We start from the raw sequence: 9,113 nt of genomic DNA, 5'->3' as shown, positions 1-9,113 counted from the left end.
TAGATAGATAGATAGATGATAGAAATAATTGATAGATGATAGATAAATAGATGATAGAAACTAGTTGGATGATAGATAAATAGCTAGCTATAGATAGGTATCATATAAATAGATATGATAGTATTTAAATATGATATATAAAAATACATATATGGTAAATGCCTTCTTAAAAACTACCTGATTCTTCTCTTTCCCAGGAATTTATTCTTACTTCTTCTCATTTAGCATTGGCCTCACCGACAAACACATTTCATCATCTTCCAAACCAGTCCCACCTTAGGGAAACCTACTGAAAATGATCTGCCTCCAAAGACTTGGAGATACAACTAGGGTTGTGCTGGTATACATTTAACAATCTGTTCCAGGGTAGAAGAAGCAGGAGCAAGTGTGGGGGAACAACTTGTAGCATTTGCCTTTACTGTGGTGTAAATACTCCCACCATAGCTGATTTTAGGCTTTCAATGTGCTGTCACTGACTGTGGAATTAGAAAAAGAGAGAGAAAAAAAAAAATAGGTGATGTCTATTGGCCCAAGCAAGCCACTGCAGAGAGGCCCCAACACACCATTGGAGTACTGGTTTACCAAACACAAATTTTAAAATGCATTAAACATAACAGGTTTTAAAACACACATTCCAGGTCTTTGCTTCCTGCAATGCTATAGGGTACCTAAGCACAGAGTTGGATACATTGCCCTGGTATAAATTTTGGATGTGAAAGTACTAGAAAGCGTTTTCAAGACCTAACACATCTTAATGCTATTAGTCACTCTGTATATCAAATCCATCATCTCCCAACATGATTGCATTAAGCAGTACCCCTGCTCGTTGTCACATTAGCTGGGTTGCACTGGACCTGTTGCTAAGATTATTTCAAACTGAAGCTGACAAAGCGTTTGAGAAATATACACTCCTGAATTGTACCCCACATCTTTAAAATAAATAAATAAATCATAAAATAAAAGAGAGAAACATATGTTCAGGAATATCCTGAGTTGATGGAAATGGATAAATCATAGGAGGAAAACTGTCTGATTATCAAACAAGAATTCTTAGGTTGTATTTCCTGAGTTTAATATTAATAGGATAATCATGTACAAAAATTTTCTTTTGAGACAAAAATGAAGAAAGTAATTTAAAATCTTTCAAGTAACTTATATTGATAATTTATCATTTATAGTTCAAATTCTTTCCTCCTCTATAAAGACATTCCACATCTTGCTGCAAAAATGCCTTGTTTCACCACCCAGGGGATAAGTTCTTGGAAGACACGGCAAGCCAGATATCTTCTGCATCCTCCACAAAGTTCAACAATCAATAGTTGGTTGATGGATTGATTGACTTCAGCTAAATTTGAAGGTTTTAGACTGAAGTCAATGATTCTTTTAATCCATAGGCAGAGTTGTTCTATTCTAGACTTGAAGCTAGGACATATACCATGAGAAATAATATTTTGATTTGGAAATTTACTTGGAAATTTTGAAAGTTGTTACAATGTAGAAAACACAATCACATTTAGTAATTTGTTAACACATTCTTTCCTGAAAAGAACAAAAGTTATATATTATCAACATGGAAAATATACAATAGGTAACATTCTGGTAATCCATTGTTGTGTAACAAATCATTCCAAAATTTAATGGTGTAAAAACAACTTTCAGGGTTCAGCTAGGTGGTTCTGGTGTGGGATCTTTCTCATAAAGTTGTAGTCAGATGATGACCTCAGACAGCTTGTTAGTAGAATTCTCTCTCTCTCTCTCTCTCTCTCTCTCTCTGACAGGGTTTCTCTCTGTTGCCTGGGTTAGAGTACAGTGATGCAATTATAACTCACTGCAACCTTGAAATTCTGGGTTCTAGACATCCTGCCTCAACTTCCTGGGTAGCTGGGATTACAGGTGCATGCCACCACAGCCAACCCTTGGGAATCTCATTATCTACTCATAGTCTCATGGCTTCTCCATGTGGTCTTGCCACGAGATGTCTCTAACAGAATGAACTTAGGGGAGCCGTAATTCTACATGGTGGCTCAGAACTCGAAAGGTGAGTGTCCTAAAATAAATTGGGAGAAGCTGCATGGATTTTCCTTACCTAATCCCAGAGATCACACAACTTCGATTCTGCCATATTCTGTTAGCTGAGACAGTCTCAAAGGAGAGAGAAATAGATCCTACCTCAATTTTTTTACTTTGTTAAAAATGCATTTACTTATTTTATTTATTTTTTGAGTTGAGGTGTCACTCTGTCACCCAGGCTGGAGTGCAGTGGTGTAATCATGGCTCACCGCAGCCTCAACTTCCTAGACTCAAGTGATCCTTCCATCTCAGCTTCCCAAGTAGCTAGGACAACAGGCATGTGCCACCTCACCTATCTATGTTGCCTAGTCTAGTCTTGAATTCCTGGGCACAAGCAATCCTCTAGCTTTGACCTATCAAAGTGCTGGTATTACAGGTGTGAGCTATCACACCCAGCCACTTTTTAAAAATAATAACTGTCAGACAATAAATTGAACTATTTTGACAATGTGTAAATCCATGACACAATCACTATAACCAAGATAATAAACTTACCAATTACTCTAAAATGTTTCTCATACTCCTTTTTAATACCCTCTTCTTTGCTTCCTCTTCAGTCTTAGGCAACTATTGATCTGCTTTCTGTCACTATTGATTAGTTTACATTTTCTGGGTTTTATATAAATTGAATCCTATAAGGTGCACTCTTTCACTTTTTTATTTTAGCAATGTTATTTTGAGACTCATCCATGTTGTGTATATCAATAGTTCATTCTGTATTATTGCAGAGTAGTATTCCATTGTATAGATTTTCCACAGTTTGTTTATCCATTCAGATGTTATAGATATTTGGATTGTTTCCAGTTGTTTCACTTAAAGGTGACATGAACATGCAAGAACAAGCCTTTGGTTGGCTATATGCTTTCATCTTCCTTGGGCTTCATTTTACCAATTAGTGAATAGGTTGAATCATATCGTAAGTGTATGTTTAAATTAAGAAACTGTCAAACTGTTTCCAAAGTGGCCACACCATTTTACATGACCACCAATATATTATAGTTCCAGTTCCTCCACATCCTTGCCAACACTTGCTATGGTGAGTTGTTTTTTGCTTTGCTTTTTTTTTTTTTTTTTTAATTGTAGAGATGAAGTCTCGCCAAGTTGCTGAGGCTGGTCTCAAACCCCTGGACTCAGGCAATTCTGTCACCTCCAGAGATTTTTAATAATAGGTTAGTATTTGGATTTTATTATAGTTTTAGTTTGCATTTCTGTCATGACTAATAAAGCATCTTTGCATGTGCTTTAGTGTCTTCAATATTTCTTCTTTGATGAAGTATCTGTTTGAATCTTGCCTACTTGTAAATTAGGTCCTTTGTTCTTATTGTTGAGTTTTGAGAAATCTGTATACATTCTGGATACAAGTCTTTTATCAAATATGTACTTTGTAAAGATTTCCTTTCAGTCTTTGGTTCATGTTTTCATTCTTTTAATAGTTTTTTTACTTTTAATTTTGAAATAATTGTAGATTCATAGAAAGTTGCAACAATAGTACAGACAGTTCTTGTGTACCCTTCCCTCAGTCTCCTCCAATGATTACATCTTATGTAACTATAGTAAAATATTAAAACCAAAACCTTGACATTGGTACATAGCTCTATGCCATATTATCAAACATGTATATTCATAGTCAAGATAATATATCCCATCATCACAAAATATATTTTTTGTTGTGCTACCTCTTTATAGTTACGCTTACCACACACCCAATCCCCATCATTCCTGATCGCTGGCAACCACAAATCTGTTCTTCATTTTTATAGCTTTGTCCATTTGAAAAATTTATATCAAAGGAATCATATAGTATGTGACATTTTGATGTTGACTTTTTTCACTTAGCATAATTCCTTTGAACCATCAAAATTGTTATGTGTGTTTGTAGTACTTTCCTTCTATTTTAAAAAAAAATTTTTATTTTAAAGATGTGGGGTGTAATTCAGTACTTTCCTTCTTATTGCTGATTAGTATTCCATGGTATGGATGTACTACAATTTGTTTAACCGCTCATTCACTGAAGAACAATATAGTTGTTTCCATTTTGAATTTATTATAGACAAAACTACTCTGAACATCATGGACAGGTTGTGATGTGAATGACATCTTTATTTCTTGGGGATACTTACCCAGGAGTGCATTTTCTGATTTGTCTGGCAAGTGATTGTCAAGTTTCTAAGAAATTGTCATGCTATTTTCCAGAGTGGTTGTACCATTCTACATTCCTGCCATCAATCCATGAGTAATCTAGTGTGTCTGTATTCTCACTAGCATTTAGTTTTTTATGTTTTTTATTTTAGCCATTCGGATGTGCTCATTATGATTTTAATTTGCAATTCTCTAGTGGCTATTGATCTCAAACATCTTTACCTGTGCTTATTTGCCTATATCCTCTTCAATGAATTGTCTATTCTTGTCTTTTGCACATTTTCTAATTGCATTTTCTTTTACTGTTGAGTTCTGAAAGTTATTTATATTGTGTATACAACTCAACTGTCAGATCAATTACCTTTAAAAGAGATTTGAATAATAGGAAAACTATATTCATGAAATGGCCATTTTCAGTACTTCACATTTCCATCTGGTCTCACTTTCTTTCTTCCTTTTGAAATGTCTTTAACTTTCTTAAAGCCCAGATCTGTGAGTGATAAACTCTTTTATATCTTGTATGTGTAAAACATCTTTATCTTTGATAGTTATTTTTGCTAGATATAGAATTTGGGGTTGACCTTTTTCTTTCAAAACTGTAAAGATGTTGCTCCACTGTCATCCCATTTACATTGTCCCCAAAAGGAATTTATTGTCATCCTTACCTTTTCTCTTCTGTAAAAAGTGATGCTTTTTCTCTGTATTCTTTTTAAAAAATTCTTTATCACTAATTTTGAACAATTTGATTAGTGTGATTTTCTTCATATTTCATGTGCTTAGGCTAAATATCTAGAATTTATAGAACAATCTCTAAAATGTAACAACAGCAATAACAACAAAAGCCAACCCAACTCAAATGGGCACAAAACTTGAATAGATATTTCTCTGAAGAAGACATACAAATGCCATATACACATGAAAAGATGTTCAGTCTTACTAGTCATCTGAAAATGCAAATAAAAAGCACAATGAGATACAGCTTTACATGTCAGAGGATGGTTATTATGAATAAAACAGAAAATAACACATATTGACAAGAATTTGGAGAAATCTGAAACTCTTGTACACTGTTGATAGGAATGTATTAATAAAATGATATTTCTTCTATGGAAAACAATATAGCAGTTCTATAAATTAGATATAAAATTAAATATAGAATTACCAGATAATCCAGAAATAACACTTCTGGGCATGTACCTAAAATAATTAAAACTGGGGACACAAAAAGATATTTGTACACCTATGTTTATAGCAGCATTATTCACAAAAACCAAAAGGTGGAGGCAACCCAAGTGTCCACTGATGAATGAATAAACAAATGTGTTATATGTATATGATAAAATATTATTCAGCTTTGAAAAGGAAGGAAATTCTGAAACATAGTTGAAGACTTTATACTAAGTGAAATAAGCCAGTCACAAAAGGATAAATACCATACCACTCAGAGGAGGTATGTAAAGTAGCCAAATTCACAAAGACAGATAGTAGAATGGTGTTTGCCAGGGACTGGTGGGAGTTGGGTACAGAATTTCAGTTCTACAAGATGAAAAAAGTTCTGTGGATGGATGGTGATGTTGGTTGCACAATGATATGAATATGCTTAATTCAACTGAACTGTACACTTACAAATAACTAAAATGGTAAATTTTATGTTATGAATATCTTGCCATAATTTTAAAAAATAGTTTAAAAAAGCAAATGATTGTGCAGTTTGAACTATGTTTAAGTTAACTGAGTAAACAGTCCACCTCACTTTATGTTGATTACACTGACCTCTGGAAGAGTTACTATAATAATTGTCAAGGGAAATTGCTGCCCAATATACCTCATTAAAAACAAATCTGTGTTATGCTGGGACTGTAAGAAATGAGAAATCATCAGAACTTGTCTGGCATCAAAGACAAGGGCTAAAGAGCCACCCTTCTCTTGCTGTCTTGTCTGTAACACTTCTCCTTCATTTTTCTCCATACTGAGAAAGCACACACAAAGCTTGTGAATAGCTAACTCACCTAGGATTTAATGTTATGTCTCCACATTTTAGAGTGGACAGTGTGAATGGATTTGAACAACTCATCTCAAGTATTAAGTTTGAATATAATCTCAGTGCCTTTTATATACTTTATATAACTTAAATTAGGACTTCCCAAATTCAACATGCAAAACACATAAAATGATGCAGTAATTACTAAATAGTAAACAAGGAAAGCTCAGTTTGGGGGAAAGTATGACATGATGATTTTCCTAAGAGTCCATAAAAATGTCCTTTGATGACTAAGTTCCTTTGACAGACTGGGTGTGTGTTAGCTTTACCCATTTTTTGATAGATAAAATTTATCTTATCTACTTTATACACAAGATATACTGCATTCTAGCGATTATGATCTGCAGCTCAGTTGAAAGAGAACAGAGTAAAAGGAGAAATTGGATAGAATTGTTGTAGAGAGAAGACTTCACTCCAATTCAGAAAACCAGAATTTTAGTCTAGGTTTGTCGAGACTTGACTGTCTGTGTGATCTGAAATTACTGTTGCTAAATGGGCTCGGTGGCTCAGCCTGTAATCCTGCGCCTTTGGGAGGCTGAGGTGAGTGGATTGCCTGAGCCCGCGGGTTCGAGACCCGCCTGGCAGCAAGACCTCATCTTTACAATAAATCAAAAAATCAGCCAGGTGTGGTAGCACATGCCTGTAATTCCGGCTACTTGGAAGGCTGAGGCAGAAGGATCGCTGGAGCCCAGCAGGTCGAGGCTGCAGTGGCCGGGAGCGGCCATTGCACTCCAGTCTGGGTGACAGAGTGAGACTCCAACTCAAAATAAAATAAAATAAAATAAATTACTATTGCTTTCTGGGCCTTCGTGTCCTCTAAAGTAAATTAAGGAAATTAAATGAAGCCATTTATATTGTACTTCTAACAGCTATAGTCCAAGTTCTATAATCCTATCAAGTTTATTGAGAGAAGCTAGAAATATGTATGTACCAAGAAAGAAATAACTAGGAAAAGAGAAGGTGAAGGATTCAGTTAATGTACTTAGGAAAGGGGGAGGGGGAGGGGAAATGAGGGTTCAAAATCTCCCTGTTGGGTCCATTGTTCTCTATTTAGGGAATGGGGACACCAGAAACCCAATCTTCACTAGTACACAATATACCCATGTAGCAAATATAAAACTTTTTAAAATTAAATAAAGTTTCTAAAAATTTTAGGTAACCCCAACTCTCTATTCAATCTTTTGGGGCTATCATTTTCCTTTGTGCATCTCTTCAGTGTCTCTGAATATGACAAATACTCTAGAAACTTTCAGAAAGAGACAGCGTCAGGTCCCCAAATCGGAACCCAGTGTCTCTTGAGTTGACTAATTCACAGTGGGTAGATTTGATGGGTCAGAGGTTATGTCTGTCTTCCAGGACTGACTGACTGAATGAATGATATATTATGAGGTGCAGGACTCAGAGCTAAGCAAAAGCCTAATTTAAACCAGTACATTTTGAGAGGGTAACGGTGCTATGTGGATGCGTGTCCAGAAATGACTAGTTTTTAGGACATGGTAGACACTCAGCAAATACCTGTTAAATGAATAATAATGATGCAACAAAGTTTGTTGTTGTTTGCTTGTTTGCTTTTGTTTTGGTTATGCATCATTGTTGCAGCTCTGTTGGAAACTTATTGGCCTTGGATATCAAAGTTTGTGATCTGGGGTCAGGAAAAAGCGAATTGTTCTGCATAATAGAGGGAGAAAATTGCAATGTTCCCTTAAGGAAGTCTGGAAGGGATTGGTTAAGAAAATAGGAGAAAGAAGAAACAGCAGGAGCCCAAGAGCTCACAGAGGTGAAGTGCAAGAGAGAAATCTCTCTTGGGGAGATGGGGTGAGCACAAAAAAAATTGAAAAAAACAAAAATGCTTATATATTTAGCTTTTTTACCAGACAAGCTGTGAAGTGACTTTTCCTGTAATCTCCATATTTTTTTAAAATAAAATTGACTGTAAGTTTTTAAATGTGTTTTGGGTTGCAAGTAACAGAATTTTTAACTAGATGTGGCTTGAATAATAAGAGTTTATTATTTCCCACAACAAGAAGTCTAGGTGTGGCAGTTTGTAAAGTTGGTAAATTGACATCTCCCAAGTGTCACGACTCTGAGTCAGCTTTTACAGGGAGAGGCATGGGATTCTCCTCATGAGTCTGTCTCTCTTTTTTTTTTTTTTAAACAAAAGGAATACCTTTTCAACAGATTTTTCTTTATGCTCCATTGGTGAGTGAGTCATGCCCATCCCTAAACCAATCCTTGACAAAGGAGAAGGGAATTATGATGAAAGGTCTAGACCAATTATGACTCATCTCAACTCATGGGAATATGCTTACCTTTTCTGAGTCTATTTTTGCATGACATCTGCAAAGAAACTAGAGATTTGGTGGCAAGTAGAAGGAAGGAAGAAAAATATGGAAAATTGGGGTTTGTACCTGAAAAACATGAGTATTTCAAGGAACAGGACATGAACCAATTAAGAGATCTTGCCCTTCTCAATGTAGGCACTTGTAATAAAAAACAGTCAACTTGGGTTTGACACATATTCAACTGGCATGGGATTATGATAAGGGTAGTATGTGTACATAAAATAAATATCTTGGGCATCCAGGCAGAACTAGGCATCAGAGGGAAAGGGGTTGGCCTTACTTGTGTAAGGATAGTGGGTCTCAGTTTACGTTGTTTTTTTGTTTGTTTGTTTGTTTGTTTGTTTTGAGTTGGAGTCTCACTCTGTCGCCCAGACTGGAGTGCAATCACCCAGCCACTGCCACGTCGACCTGCTGGGCTCCGGCGATCCTTCCGCCTCAGCCTTCCAAGGAGCTGGAATTTACAGGCGCGCGCCACCACACCTGGCTAATTTTTTGATTTATTGTAGAGATGAGATCTCGCC

Source organism: Carlito syrichta, unplaced genomic scaffold (genome assembly GCF_000164805.1).
Source record: "Carlito syrichta isolate Samal-C Ts95f unplaced genomic scaffold, Tarsius_syrichta-2.0.1 Scaffold115580, whole genome shotgun sequence".
Lineage (NCBI taxonomy): Eukaryota > Metazoa > Chordata > Mammalia > Primates > Tarsiidae > Carlito > Carlito syrichta.
Note: the sequence above shows the minus strand (reverse complement) of the source record.